Consider the following 17,197-nt stretch of genomic DNA (forward strand, 5'->3'; position numbering starts at 1 on the left):
TTCAATTTTGTTGTTTCGAGCTCAAAATGTATCAAAACAGCTTCAAAATGAAACACCCGGTGAAAGTTTGCACAGCCCTAGTTGACAATTAGGGTTACAATTGGTTCATACAGCAATGAATGACAATATCTTAAAATGTTGCTAATTATTAGCAAGAACAGTTCTATGGTTTACAGTAGCAATCGGTACTAAAATTATATAAGGTTCAAGTCCTAATAGAATCTGTTATGAACCACAGATATAATCACCTTTCTGAATATTAAATGTAAACATCTACCTTAAAATATTATTAGGACTCATGCATAAACTGAAAAAAGGCAAGAAATTAACAGAGAAACTTGCCTAATTTTCTGTAAAAATTTTCCAGGCTTTCTGAAAAGTAGCACCTTAACACTATCTGCAATACAAGTATTTGTATTTGTATAGCATTTGGTCTACATGTAAAAATCACCATCCAAGTACGTAGTTGCAAGGGATAAAGGCAGAGTTTTACATGTAATGTATTTGCTTGATGTACACAAAATTGATATATTTGCATTGTAAGAGAGATACTGAATTACAATTTGACTCAATCTCATTGAAGTCAACTGAAAGATACCCTATGGGTGTGTCTACATGTCACACTATGGCAACACTGTTACTGCTCCGTGTTTTAATACTTCCAGAAGGTACTGCCCAGACTGTGCCATGCACACCGTGTACAGTTTTCACTGCTACTTCACTGTAGCAGCACAATAAAACAGGGGAGTACACTACCACAGCAAACATAGCTGCTGGTCACGTGTACACTTCTGTGATCTCTATGTTGCCATAGTGCATTGCCTGGCAACGTAGCATCGCTATGATGTCATAGGGTGACAAGTGCCCAGTGACTTTTATGAGAAATCTAGTGAACTCATGGTTCTAATTTAAGTGAAGGTTAAAAGGTTGACCAGCTTTAAAAAAAAAGTCAATCAGGTAACCTACCACTCTTTCAAAAATGCTTTACTCCACGGGTTCTCAAACTGGGTCGCAGTCCCCCAGGGGGTCGCGAGCAACTTAAAAGGGAGTCGCAAACTTCCCAGGGGGTACGCTCAGCGGCACAGGGAAGCAGTGCATGGTGGTGGCATGGACTGGTGGATGGCAGCGGTGGTTGCCACATGCAAGATCCCTGTCACCCATGCTGCCATCTAGCACTCGAGGTCGTGGTATCACAAAGTTTGAGAACCCCTGCTTTACTCCATTACCTTTTTAATTATGATGAAACAAAAAAGTTTATGATTGTGCAGTTAACAAGCGATTATTAACAGAGCTGGTCACAAATATTTTAAATATAGAACATTCATCAAGAGTTATGATAAGACATGATACTTTTTTCAAACACATAAGCTAAGCCATAAATGCCCAGCCTAAATAAGATTACTTTTTAATGAGGTATCTTTAAAAAAAATTGATGGCCTTAGCAAATATGGCTTGGTAAAATTTGACGATTGCCTACTTTAAAAAAATTGATAGTTGGGCCATACCATACAGTGCTATTTTTGCTAGTTAGGAATTGGCCTTTTTGATTTGGTAAGCAAAACTAAGGCTGTTCAGGTCAATTTTGTGGCCATCAAGTATCCCAAAATTAAGGATCAGAAATACTACAACTGTCAGGTTTTGAAGTTTCTCAGAAGAAATACTTTGCAGTACCTTGTGGCATAGTCACTAATGACCAAAACATAAAAATAGCTCAAGCAGCCAGCACGCAGAACTATTTATGTAAAGAGTCACTCTACCACAGGGAGAGGCCAATGCAGTTTCCTAGCACACTGGACAACATTTGTAAGACTTATAAATATCATGGTATAGATACAATAGGGTAACTGGTTCTGTAAATCTTCATACATCACATCTGAGCCACTAATATACTACAAAACAAGTAATATTAGAGAGGTTTTCAAAGACACAAAGAAAAGTTGGTATCCTTGAAAATCTTTCCTAATAATTTTAGATTTTTATGGAAAATGAAATTCCCCTTCTCTTAAACTTTTGTCATAAAAATAAACTAAAGCTAAAGGTATTAAAAATTACATTTCATAAGAAAGTCAAATTATTTCAATATTTATTTGTTCTCTAATTCAAAATGAATGAATTTGGAATTCCCTACAAGACAATTTTCCAAAGAAATTATTTCAGATCAACTGAATGATCAACAGTTCTTTTTTAATTCCAACTTGTAATGTAAATTTATCTCATAATAATAAGTCTTGTTTATAGCCTTATTCAGCATCACCACCAATCTAGAAAAACTGAAGTCCAACATTTACTACCTGTATTAAAGTTAAAGCATGTAAAATTGTGTTATCTTATTTGATGTATTCATTATGGAGAGCCATGGATAGAATATTACCAAGGTACATACATAACACTTCCAAATAAAACCTGAATTTGATCTCATCTATAGAGTTTTTTCATGGTTCCCGCAGAATCATGTATAGCTGACCACAAAATTCAAAGACAGACACAAAATAGGCCAATACACATTAATCCAGTTTATCAAGGAAAAAAATTAGACCCAGTGGGCACTTCTACACATGTGATTAATGTGCACAAATAAACTCTGGAGCTCCAGAGTTTTTTCATGTGCGGCAATGAATGTGTAGACACTACCCTGACTGGCTGGGGCACGGGGTACTTGAGCACAGGGCTATCCAGCAGCTGCTTCCCCCATCTCCAGCACAACATGTGCTATGGGGGGGGATAGAAGGGGAGCTGGCTGGGGCACAGTGTGGGGGGCTGGATGGGGCTCAGGGTACCTCAGTGTGGGGGGCTGCCTGTTGGCTAGCCCTGCACTAAAGCACTTTGTGCCCCAGATAGCTGGGCAGCATGTACACATGCACCATTGTACACAAAAGAACTCTACAGCAAGGTAGTACTTGTATTTTGCTGCAGAGTTTATTACTTCTGTGTGTCCTAAGGAGGGTCAAAACGTTTACTGCAGTTAATCAGTCAACTGTGCAGTAAGTGTCTCATATAGATGTGCCCACTGTGATTTAAGAATCTAATTAAAAGTCAATGAAATTCAGTAGAAAAACTGGCATTGATTTTAATGGGCACTGGATCAGCTTCTCTATCTATAAAGTTCTGGTAGTTCTAGAACAGAATTTTTTTTTTCTTTTTGTTAGTAACTTTGAATTTATATTGCAGCATTTCTACCTCACACAACTTGTATTTTAATCAAAACTTTTGGTGCTCAAGGAATGCCTAATCAGGTCATAATGACTGTATCAGGCACTGAAGTAGGTCTTGCAAATGAAACAAAAATAACATAGAAACTGTTTTTTCAGTCATGAATATTTTCTAACTCATAATGAAGAAATATACGTTAAACTGTTATGGCTTTTTAAAAGGGATAATACATATTAAGACATCACAAACATATTAACAAAATGAATTAACAAAATGAATAGTTCTTATTTGTAGTAGTACAATTTGAGGTCTAATAGAACATTATTCATTAAGGATCTGAGTTTCTAGAAATACTTAAGAATATCTTTTAAAAATTAAAACTTCTATATTTTATTTTCAATCTGTGGATTTCTTATCCAGCAAAGACTTGAGATGATTTAATTTTAAGTATATTTTATATGAATTTGACTGCAAGATCTTAATTCATCTTGAATTGGGAATATCACAATTGGGCCCTATGTATGTCTCTTCAGCCCCATAAGTAAATTTCTTTTTATATTTCATGTAAAGACTGTTCAGTTTAATTATTTAAAGAATATGTGCTAATTTATGGGAAGTATTTTGTTTTGTGTGCTTTTTACACTTTTAAAGTGTGGCACTGGGGATATTTATAAATGGCCCAAATTAGCCTAAAGAAAGATTTTAAGACCACTAATAAAATTTGATTATCAATTTAAGTCTTCCCTAAGAAGCAATCTTTAGTGTGTCCTCTAGTGTTAATGAGATACCTCAAAAATTCCCAGGTGACTGAACAAAACCAATCACGGTGCTCCCTCTGTGCTATATATATTAGAAAACTCCAGATTTTATAAATCTACAGGACCCACATAATGAGGCATTCTTGACAGAGAACAAACTTAGGCTTTGTCAAACACACTACTGTGCAGCTGTTTCTCAGGTCAGGAAAAACTGAATGGGAAATGTTGATACAGAAAGATGTAATGGCAGATTCCTATTAGCTGTGCCTGTCTTCAAAGGAAGCTCTTAATCCCTTCTAAGCACCTGAAGATATATACATTAATTCATGTTGCTTTCCATTTAGGTCTATTGCTGAAGGTTATGCAAATAACTCCATTGCCAACAGCTTATATCAAAGATGGCTCAAGGAATGCATCCTTCTTGCCAGTTACAGTGCAAGGAGTCACCCTGACTCCTCCTTGCCCAAGATTCTTATTTATAACCTTATCGATCACCAGCACCAATCTAGAAAAACTGAAGCCCAGCATTAATTACCTGAGCTAAAGTAATTATCAGTAACTGGCCAAAAACATCAACAGTGAAGAGATGCCCCTTAAAATAACAGGAGAGACTTAGAGATACCTTCCCAACACTAGTCTGCAACAGACAGGACATCAGGGCCTGATACAAAACTAGCTGAAATCAATGGTGATCTCTTTGCTGGTTTAACCTGGCTTTGAATAAAACCCTGAGTGTTTTCAACTGGGAAAAAAGGGGGAAAGTCCCCCTTTCCCAATGGAAAAATTAGCATAGAGTAAAGGCTACAGGAAGTCCTTGATTTAAGACATTTTGAGTTGCAACAAACTACACTTATGACATTTATAAATTGACATCCTGTTTCGACTTTCTGATGTAAGTTTTGACTTTATGACACTTAATCTGACATGATGCCATGCCAGTGAACAAGTTCTCTGTATCACCCATATCCCTGGAGAGCATCTGTCCAAACTTCCTTGGACACGTTCTTTAAGAAAGCAGACAAGACTCCAGAAAAACCTGCAGCCAATAGTCCTGAGAAGGCTCCAGCCAAGAACCCTGCAAAATGTCCAACAAAAAGATCTACAAGTCCAGCAAAGTCACATCAAAGAAGTCCTTCTAAATCAATATGATTGCTATTTACAATATAAATATTACTCATCTATAATTGATTGAGTACAACATTCTGGGTTATTTTTGGTGAAAATAGGGAACCAATCCCCCATTTATAACATTGTTCCTATGGGAAAATTGATTTCAAGTTACAATGTTTTGACTTAAGACACAGTTTTCAGGAACCAACTGTGTTGTAAGTCCAAGGACTGCCTGTACAAAGAACTGAAGGTGTGGTAGTTAAAGATCAATCATAGTGAGTAAATATGAAAAACAAAAAGCATGATAAATGTGTGCCTCCTGTGCTGATCACTCTGCTTATTTGTGCGTGTATCTGTCCCACTTCTGGTCTGGTTGGTTTAGGTGGGAGGGAAGGACGAATAAGTCTTTTGGTATTGGGACTGTAGCTTCCTCTGCGGTCATACAGTGCCAAGGTCTTACAAAGACTAGACATCAACAACAACTTTTTACTATGACAATGTACATAATTAACTATAAAATGCACATTAGAGAACATTCGGATTTTAAAGGTAAATGCACAAAATTGAGAAATCACAGTATTATGTACGTCACGACTCAGGTTCTGCTCAGTAATGTAGCTAGGGAGGGGAGCCTTAGGACCTAGGTGCTGTCCACTTCATATGCTTCATATGCTCGAAGAGGGAGTGGTACTGTAGAATATGGTCATGCAATTAAAGACACTACCCTAACTCATATGGGCAAAGGAACCAACAACAACGTAATACAGAAAAGTTAAGACTTGCCTATTATTACAGACCTGGGGTGACGATTCTAATCCTGCCTGGAACCACTTTATGCCACTCGAAAAATGTAGAAAGAGCCCTAAAGGATGTACAGTAGCATCTAAGAAATTCCCAAATACACACATACTTCTCCTGAAGTAGAGGAATAACGCAGGCTGTGGGAAATTGCTAAGAATAACAGGCATCTCCAGACAGAGTTAGAGCAGCCAAAAATCAGAACAGCCTGTGAGCGCTCTGACCAAGGGAGCAATCCATAGTCTGTTAAATGGAAATGTTCAGAATCCCCTCCCTGCTCCAACTTCAAGAGGTAGACAGCCGAGAATCTAACCCTGTTTCTATTCCCAGCTCTAACATAAATGGTCTTGTACAATCTCTAAGTCACCCATACACATACTAGGGAAAGACTAGAACTCATTCTCTCCTCTTGACACCTCACATAGCTTTGCCTAGGCTTGCCACTGCAAAAATGGAGCCTGAGTTCTGTGCCACAGAACATGCGCAGTGCTATGCTGGGAGCATGCTGTGTAAGACCATGTAACAGCCAGCTCATTTTAGAAGGAAATTTTAGAGGTTTAGCAGCAAGCCTCTAACAAGCTCTACTGAACATGAGTAATGAATTGTTCATACGTTTATGATGTGGCTAAGCCTGGGTGGATTTTCATCAAGTTGACAAAAGGTATTTCTGACCACAGGACCATTTCCCCTGCCAAGATTCAAATTCCTGAGCTAGAACTCCATCATGGCTTTGGTGCTAGCATTATTCTCAAACAATGTTTTCTGAAATAACTACACTATTGTTGTTCAAAACCTGTCTCCAACATTTTAGCCTGTGGCACAGACACAAGACAGAAAATTTCAATTTGAATGGTTTAAGTTTGGCAAAATTATAAACACTGAAAACAATACTTACTAATGGAAGGTATTAGGCAATCTAAATTTTGAACCTCAATAACTGTTCCTGCAATATCAAATTAGCAACATTTTTACTGGGCCAAAAAACCCCCACACACTCACTTCTTGCATAGTTCCTGGACCGTTACAGTTACAATTACACTGCAACCACACTGTCCCATCTCGGTCCCTTCCAGCCCTAATTTCTATGAATCTGCACCATATTTTCATCTCATTGAATGCCAAGATTCAAGCCCACAGCTGAAATTTCTTTGCCTTCCAAACTAATTGTCCAGTACAGCTAGCTAGAAAGGGAAATTTCCATCACATGTAAAGTTCCATTTTTTTCAGTTTTAATCTCAAATTCAGACAGAAGTTTACATTTATGTGGAATCTAGTTCTGCAAAAAAATCAGAATTATGTCAAAATGAAGTATTCATATGCTTTTAAGAACAGTGAAAAGTTTAAAAATATTTAGTACAGTCTGGAACTTTTGGAAAGGCTGAAAATTTCATCAGAAGGAAAAAAAATCCCCCCTCAAAGAAAAAATTCTAACAAAAGGGCATTTTTCAAGTATAACAAATTGTTGGAAATATTTTACTGTCTGTTATTAAGAAAAACCTCATCAGTTGGTCAGATGCAGGTTGGACTGGTACATACTCTGCTATTCTTTAATGCTATTTTAAAAAAACCCTCTATGTATGGGCAAGGAAGGAAAAAATGCTTCTTATTTCCTACCCAGTGGACATGTCTACATGAGATGCATTATTTGATATTAGAGCAAATTACTATGCAGTAAGTGTCACCGTCTACATGTTCAGATGCTTACTGCATACTAAGTTGATCTAATCGCGAGTAAATTTGCTACCTGTAAATACAAATAGCAGATTTACTCCCAATTACTTACTGTGCAGTACCACATGTGTAAATGGCTGGGAAGCAGCCAGGAAGCAGAGGGCAGGATATTGCTCCCTACCCCTGGGAGCTGTCGGCTGCTGGGTTGGGCTCTGCCACTGCAGCCCAGGAAGGGACAATGTCCCCCTGTCCTGGCAGCAGGGACCTCCGAGCTCCTGCTTCATGACTGAGGAGTGGGGGTTGGGAATTTCTTCTCTCTCAGCTCTAGCTCCCTAGTCACGTGGCCTGGGCTGAGAGATGCTTATAAGATAAGAATCTCCCAGTTTGGGCCCTGTGACCATGGGGCTGGGGTTGGGAGGTAAGAATTTCCCAGCCCGTGTCCCATGACTGTGGAGCGAGGGCTGGGAAATATGAATCTCCCAGTGTGGGCTCCATGATCTTGGAGTGACGGTTGGGAGCTCCCTGATGCCAGGGCAGGGGATCATTGTCTCTGCCCAAGCTCTGATGGCAGAGCAGTGCCCCAGCAGCAGGCAGCTCCCAGGGGCAGGGAGCAGTGTCTCAGCCTCCACCAGGAGACACCTGTTTCCTGGTTCCATGCTCTCTGCCAGCCCCTGGGTTATCACTCAGAGGGAGCCTAGAGTTTCCTCTGTCTACTGCAGGGAGCTGGTGCAGGGCTGCCAGGGGTGGGAGCAGATTGCTACCATGAGCAGCAAATCTGCTCCCACTTGCCCAAATGTAGACCCCCCTGGGGTGGGTTTACTCTACAGTACATTGCATCCCAGAGTATTTGCACATGAAGATGAGCCCAATCAGTATCATTGCAGCATCTACACTAAGTTTTCTGTCAGTAGTAACAATTTTCTTGATATACCTCATATTAGTTTGAAAGCAAACATAACTAGGGAACAGATATCTTGCATGTTCTGCACATTATCTATAGCAAAGAAATTGCTAAATGTTTATTTTCCGTAGTACACTCTTACAATGTTATGCATACTAAACAACATGTAACTTGTAGGAATTATGGCTTTTTCTTACACCTCTATGAAAATTGCCATCCTGTGAAGCCTTCCCTACAATAATGCATGTATTAATAAATTCTGCAGTGGCTATTTTTTCTAACCCAGAGAAGGCCTGGATGTTATAAAAACATGAGTTGAAAATGCGTGCAAATGTTTAAGTGTATGCACGAGTGATTTATCTAATACATCTGTTTTCTGCAGCACATGGTTTGGTTACATCTCTCAGTAAACTGCAACAGCAAAACCATAATCTACTACCTTCAGCCACTGAGAATAGCTCTTAGAATAAAGATGTGTGCATTAAAAATAGAATTCTCCATGCATTCAAAAGAATAAGAATAATATATCTACCATGGTTTACTAATGCCTTTAGCTTTTATCAGGAAGTTAGTGTCATCGAGATAAATCATCTGCATTCCATTTTATCAGGCTTTCAAATGTAATAGATATCATCCATCCAGACCACACAGGTCTATACATCAGGTAAGAAGCAAAACAAAGCTGTGTGGTCTACTTTGTTAGCACCATACATACAGTTTTTTGTTAACCTTAAGATAAGACATAGCATTTAAACTGAGTAACCTATTTATAGTCACCTTCAGTGACTGTTTCTGGTTTCTTTTCTATTTTCCAAGATAGAATCACAAAAGCATTAACAAAAAGGTGTAAATTACACCTCTTTCCACCAGCTAAACTCCCTACAAAAAGGGATGGAATACATTTCATCTGAAGACAGTCAGCTTTTTTACTGTCACCTTCCCTCAGGATTTTCACTAGAAATTCAGTAGAAGAATTGCAATTTAATTTCTAAGGAAGCTGTTTGTGGAAACCATTAGACAGTCACATTCCTTGGCCACCCAGTTCTGAAACAGAATCACCCACTTTTTTAAGTGCATTGGCTCTTAGTACTAAGGAACAAAAAATTCACTTTAAAAAGAGGTTGCAGTATTTTGTCTTGACAGTCCCTCTAAGAAAGTCATTTAAAATGATTCTTCTTCCATAATGGGATAGTAGCAAGATAAAATATTTGACTTCCACCATGAAACTGATCCCAGTATCTTACAAGAAAATAAGAAGGGCAAGCTTCTACCTTATCCCATTGGGCTGGCACAAGTAAGCATGCATATCTCTGTAGCTTGTATCATATCCAGCTACCTTTGACTCCTACCATAAATGCCCAGTCATCCATTGTAGCAGGGCGAGATAGGATCAGTCTTCAGCACATGTCTGAAGCATGGCTCAAACGCTTGCTTCTAGATCTCTATATTAGATGCTGTAACCACTCTGCCACCAAGACCCATCTCAGCCATTTGCCATTCTTTTGCCATCTGCCTGCAACAATAGACTGTCATCTTATACTCCTTGTCCCACCCCCACTACACAAGCTGTGTATCAGTGGGATTTTCCTGGGAATCTGGATTTGGCATAATAATGTAGAAAATCAAGACCTCTTTGTTCCTAGACCAGTGGAACCTTTCAGACTCAAGGCACCCCTCAGAAAATGCCAGCTCTTAAGTTTCCCTCAATTTTTTACTACAAAAAAATACTAGAGCAATTCTTCTGTTCCAAAATACTCAGAAAGATCATCACAGGTCAGAATTAGTTTAACACTGTAAATTGCTATTTGAAATCTCTGGGCACATCCAGATGAGCATGCATGTGCCTCTTATAGCATCTCAGACCAGCTCGAGATGCTGCAAGAGGAATGCTGCAAACAAAAAAAGTTCCCTGTGCTGCATATTTGCAGAACAGGCTCAAAATTTGATACCTGAAAATCCAGGCATCAAAAAAACCCAAAACAAAACAAACAAAAATACCCCAACTCAAAACAGGGGAAAAAACTGGGGCAAGGCACAGTCCCAGATCATGCCATGAGATACCCCAGAAGCTGATCCTCCAGAGAGATGCTTTGGTTTCTGGCCAGGACATGCATCTTTAGCATTCTGGGGCAAGCAGAAGGTCTTAGCAAGGTTGCAGCATGAGCAGGACCTGGGCACTGTTCCAGGTAAGTTAGGGACGTGGCGGGAGGGAGGCTTTATGGGTGTGGGGGGTGGAGGGTGGTGGGGTGGGTGGGGGATGTGTGGTCTGTGGGTGGGTTTGTGGAGGCGCTTGAGTGGGGGCTGCCACATGCCCGCCTCCTGCACCTACCCCCTCCTGCACCCTGCAGTGCTGGTGGCAACAGCCAGAGTGGCTGTGGCCCAGATGCAGGCACAGCCCATGGCAGCATGGCAGTGCTGGATGCAGGCCCTGTACATGCTGAAAGGACCCAACCTAGCCCAGCCTGGCTCGCTAGTGCATGGCTTTGGACAGGACTGGAAAAACTGTGCACTAATGGACTGTGTTGTGCTGGGCTGGGTCCTTTCAGCACAGAGCCCACATCATGCAGCACTGCCACTGTGCCAGCACCATGGGGTATCCTGGCTTGTGGAGAGGGAAGCTCCTCCAGAAACCTACCCACAAAGTGCATATCCTCCCACTCCACACACACCCAGCACTAGCAGCCAGCCGGACTGTGCCAGGGGCAGCATTGCCAGACCCATGGTCTGTGCAGGAAGAAAGCACACAATGAGACCCAACCCAACCCAGCATGGGATGGCCCACCAGCATGCCATTGCACAGGACCAGGAGTCATGTCTGAGCCTCATAGACAGTGCACCTGGCCTGGTCCATGCACTTAATGTGCGCTTTTGTACAGGACCTGCACATCCCAGAGCTCCACCTCCAGGTCCTGTGCAAAGGTGTGCTAGCAAGCCTGGCTGGGTCCCACCAAGCCAGTTCTCCCTGCACAGACCATGGGTCTAGCAGTGCTGTCACTGGCACAGCCTGGCTGGCACCACAGGAGCTGGTGGAGGGCAGGCATGTGGTGCCCCCCCCACAAATCCGACATCCCCCCTACACCACCCCACATCCCCCCACTCCCCTCAAGCAACTGCCCCCCACCTCCCATTTTCCCCCAAGTGGTACAACTTGCCCCACATCAAAGTGTACATCCAGGCATGTGCACTGAGGCAAAAAACCCCACCACAAATTTGTGCCGCTTATATTTGGGGCGCTGTAAGTACATGTGTCTGCATGTGTGGATGCACCCTCTGTGTTTATCTTGTGAATCATGTTTTTTTGTTTGTTTTTTTTTTCTGTTTTTTTGCACCAGTCCTGGAATCACTGCAATACCAGGTCAATGCATGGAGTGGATGGAGCACGCTCCAGTTCCACCACCCAATGTGAATCATGTTTGCACACCTAACAGTGTTAAGATTTTGTGGCACCCTGTGACACCATTGAAAGTATCTCAAGGCACCCCAGGGTGTTTGCAGGACCCTTGCTGAGAATCACTATCTTACACTCCAGAAATTCAAAATGAGATAAATTTCAAATGTACTTATTATGACACTGGTTGACAAGGATCTTTGGGTGAACCTGATATCTTTTATTAGACCAACTTAAATAGTTGGAAACATTTTCTTAGCAAGCTTTCAGGTTTAAAACCTCATCATCAGGCTGAGGAAGTATCTGCAGCTGGTGTGTGCCTTTCTGAATGGAATGAATAGTGAAGAAGCCACAGACAGATATGCATGCAAGAAAGTCAGTGAAGATGTAAATTGAGGAGTCAGTGGGTGAGAGACAGGCTTCCACTATACCCTTTCAGTACTCAGGTTGACTAAACTCTTAATTTCCCCAAGGGGTATATGAGAGAGAGAAGATGAGGTCCATCGCTCTGCCCATACTTCCCACCAACCCACTTACTTGTCAGAAAGTACAAGGAACACAACCCTAAGAGAAATTGTACATTAGTGGATGTACTTTCACCATATGCTAGGAGTTTCTGGAGATCCAGGGGAGCCTGGACAGCTTTTTATAAAATAATTCACAATCATTCTTTTAAAACTACAAATAGTGTGGCTGACTTAGTCTGCTACTTATATCTTATGCCCTATTGCTTACTGTTAGAAAGGAGGCTCTATTGTGGCTGGAATGATTAATAGTATGTTAATGGTTCCATTGTCTGCAATATTACAGAAAGTAGTATTGCAATGTAATAAATTGAACAGGAGCTTTATCATTCAGCATTTGTGCTTGTAAGTGCTTTTATCATGAATACTTCTATTTAAAGTTAGAACAAAACAAACAAGACTGGAATGTAAGGATGAATACTTTAATGTCTGGATTGTTAACACCCACATCTGTTCCCAGGAACATTAGGGACATAGGGTAGGGTTTCCCATGTTTGTAATAGGGTGCACCATTTATTGATCAAGAAGAGGATGAATTGACCAATTTCTTTACCTGTGATTACATAGGCTGCCCTGATTCACCATGATGCATGGAAATTATTGCATAAGTTGCACAAATAATTTTAAAATCTACTGTAATTCTTTTTAATCAGCAAGGACATTCCCCTTTTAAAAAAATACAATGACAGTGGAAAAGGACCCTCACCTGCCTTCTCTTCTCATCCCTTCCCTTCCGTTCCTTCCTCTTCTGCATTTGTTTCTTTGGAACCAAGCATGTGTGAGGGATGGAGACAAACCACAGCACACAAAGTCCTCTGTTGCTTGGTGTTGTTCCACCTGCTGCCCCAGATATACCTTGGCTGTCTCATTCATCATCTTGGAGTTCTTGCTCCACACAAGATAGTGCCTATTTCTTTTCAGCCTCTAAAATAGGTTGCTAGGCTCATTCTTACTCCCTTGCATCCAGATGCTTAATGGTTGCTTCAGTCTGTCTTTGCACTGAAGGACTTGAAAGCCTGTAAAAGCAGCTTAGGCATGAGTATGGAGTAGTGGAGGCTGTGAAAGACCTACCATTCCCCTCATAGACCACTGAGACAGAATCCAAAGGCCAGACTGAGTCCAGACTTTCAGTGACTCATTGGTTGTAGCTTCTACCACAGAGCAACAGATAAGAACTGCTGCTGACCACCTAACACCTCAGTGAGGAGTTTCTGTCAGGGTGATGTCCCTTAACCTTTCTTCAACCAAAGAGTACCCACATGGCAGTGGGGGCTAGTGTTTTAAGATGCCCTATACTCACCTTACTGTGGAGGTTGCAACATTGTGGTATTTTGTAGGAGCTAATCTGCTACAAGTAGCCCCACTACATTGCCACCAGGCCCTGCAGTTGGATGCAGTCTGGAGTTCAGAGAGGTCAAGAAGTATAGAAGCAATTTGATTTTTTATTTTTTTCATTTTGGAGGGACGGGGGGATAATAGACTAAGCTTTAAACATCATCCTGCCTCCCTCTTCCTCCTAACTTACTAATTCTATAGAAAACATGTAAACCCAATATACTTTGGATTCCTTGATGCATGCTTGATACAGACATGTGAGGTGATGGGAGCTGGCGGTTCTCTGTAGTATCAAGTCTTATCCACCTGTATTAATCCTGTCTGAGCCATTTTTTAATCTTATGCATACTTCCTTTGCCCCACACACTTAAAACCCCATGTGATCTTACGTTCTGGAATTATGGGAGGGCCACTAATAGTAAAGACCTACGTTCTTGGCTTCCAAGGGCTGCAGAGGAGAACCACTGGCCCCCGGGAGGATTCTATTGCCCTCCAGATTCTATACCCCTGTGGATCTTGGGAAATCTTGGGACAGGAGCACAACCCCCTGGCTGTTATATGCTGCAGTGTCCAATCACCTATCCAATTATATTGAGCCCGAAGTCACAATTTCTGTTCCCTTCTATTTGTTTTTTCCCAGGGGAAGGGGTGTTAGTCCAATGCTTGAGTTGAAAGTAAAATCCATGGAAATACATCACAGTTTAGGCTGTTTTTTTTTTCACTGACATTTTCAAAATTTGCTCATCTATAGAATACTTTGAAGAGAAGTACACTGCTCACAATGATTAAATGAGAGTATTCTGTAAAACATGCTTACATTTTATCCAGAGCACAGAGAGGAGATCTGATGCACAGAGGAGATCATATATGCAGCAAAGATCTCTTACCTTATCATTTGTGTCATGAAAAATGTCGTAGTAGATAAAACTGTTATCAAATACACAATAAATTCGAATAATCTGAATATATAAATCAGCAAAGGTCATTGCGTGGGACTGAAAAATATCCAATGCAGCATAATATATAGATGATAGTTATTTTTTAGGTGACTTGGGGAAGTGAAAGTGATGCACATTTCCCAGTTGACTTTGAGTTATAAAAGCCCTGGAGTCAGCATCACTGACAGTCATCCCACAGAGAACAAAACTCTTAGAACACAATCCTGCAATTTCACTCAGACTAAAATCCCATTTAGCTTGAAAGAGATTTTACCCATACTAAGATGAAAGAACACGGGCCTTGATATGTTATTTCTACAATATATTAACTGTTGTAGGTCATATCTGTATGGACTCCCTGATGTGCCTGGGACTGTCATTCAAAAATATGCTCTGCCTGCCTAATGCCACTCAAGTGCTCTCAAGCTCAGTAGCTCAGCAATCTAGACATTTTAGAGTAGGAGTTGCTAACTGGGGGCTTGCATACCCCCAGGGGTACTTAGAAACTTCGTAGAGAGTATGTGCGAGGGGACAGGTGGGGATGGAGCGCACCCCAAGGTGCAGCAGTGGCATCTCCCCCAGCACATTCACCTCTTACCCAGGGGAGGGGGAGGGGGGAGAAGGAGGAGCACCACCGGCCCCTCACAGCACATTGCAGTGCTTCCCTGGCCCCCAACCCAGCTCACTCTCCTGATTGGCCACCAGGCCACTGCCCTCAGCCAATAGCTGGAGGTGGGTGGCAGAGGCAGCAGCAGCTGCCATATGCAAACTATCCCCCCTGTTCAGCCCCCCTCCCAGCACCACTGCTAGGCGCACCCTGGGAGGGCATGTGAAGCACATGCCTCCAGATCTGCATGCAGGGTGGGGCAGCATGGGGTGGGCTGGGGCCAGGGCTGTTCCCAGCAGGGGAGGCTGGGCTATACTGAACTTGAGGTGGGTGGCGGCAGCGCTGGGAGTGGGGTCAGATGAGCTATGGTGAATTCTGGAGAGGCTGCAGACCTTCCCATAGCTCTCCCTGCCAGCACCACTACCACTGCTTGTCCCGAGCACAGCCAACCCAACCCCCTGCCGGGAAAATCCTGGCACTGCCCTGGCTCCAACCCACCCCATGTGCAGATCCGGAGTCACGCACCCCACCCCCTCATGCCCTCCTGGGGTGTGTGTGGCTCAGTCAGCAGGAACTGTCCCCCACCCACCTCCCGGACAAGCCGCTTATAACTCCATCCTACATTCAGCCCCACCCAGCTATGCAGTGCCTGCCCCAGCCCCACTCTCTCCCATACCTAATGCTTAATACTGTTTAATAGCCAGGCTTGGGTGAAGGCAGGGAGGTAATATAGTGTAATCCTGCTTTTAAGAAAACCATTGGGCCACTGAGCCACATTCCCTGTTCTGTGAACATTGTGTAAATCATTTCTAGTGGTGCAAAAGTACATACAAATGGAATGCAGTTTGCACCCATGTTATGCCAACATACATAACTACAAAAGGTGCCAAATATGGAAGGATCCAATCCCATAAGAATGTTAAAGTCTGTGTCAATGGAAACAGGGTCAAGTCCTTCTTACATCTGTTCCTTCTGCAACTTACTTACTGTTGTTTGTGATGGCTGTGAAAGGAAACCACAACTTCCCACCAGAGGGTAAGCACTGCAAATGTCTGTCTCAGAAGAAGGATATAAGGGACTAAAATAGGAATAGACTGGGAGGTAATAAAATAAGCACTGTTAGAGATTATTTGTTCTACAAACATCCTAATCCCTCTTCTCAGATTATTCAGATTTGTAATTTTACCTGCCAAACCTGAAATGAAGACTGTATTTTCAGCTTTCCAGAGTTGTTTTTCTAAGATCTGCTCACTTTGCAGAAAAAATTATACATTGAAACAGGACACGACTTACTTAAAACTATATATACTTCTGCCAAAGTTCAAAGCCTGTTTGGCTATTTAAAAAAACAATAATATTGCTTTTATTGGTTGCACTTCTATCAGTTATAACATTTTGATTAATAATTTCTGAAGGGTGAAGCAAAACTGGAGGGGGGGGAATCAGAGAAAGTTCTCTTTTTAAAACAGCTCATTTTGATAAGGAATTGGTTCAACAGCTTCCTCCAACTACTGCCCTTTGGAATAAAACCAAGTATGTGATTTAAGTGTGTTGAATATTTTAATGCATGTCCAGTAATAAAAACTAATCTAAAATATCCCTGAAGCAACAGGACTACTGCTTACATTTAATCAAACAATTTTTTCAGCATTTGCTACATTAAACTAACATAGGCCAAGCATGCATTGAATTACTCGCCCCACTCCCTCAATGAATAGGGTATAAATCTGCAAAGAATTCAATGTACTGTATTACTATGGCTCCCAAAGTAGGAAAACCTACTAAGTAGCAACCTGTTTTTCTATATAATAGTGGTTGACTTTAAAGTTAGAACAGAAGCCTGCCTCTTGGCAGTGCTAGTAATGTTAGGACTGCCCCTTAGCATAACAACTTTAATTGTACAACCATAACCCTTCACCCCAATTATGTTCAGTCTTGGTTTATTTATTACCAGTGCTTGGCACACTCTCTGTAATGGCCTTTTTACTTCAGTCTAAAACAAATATTTTACACTCAC

This window comes from Crocodylus siamensis, chromosome 1 (assembly GCF_052110815.1).
Source record: "Crocodylus siamensis isolate JL-2025a chromosome 1, ASM5211081v1, whole genome shotgun sequence".
Lineage (NCBI taxonomy): Eukaryota > Metazoa > Chordata > Crocodylia > Crocodylidae > Crocodylus > Crocodylus siamensis.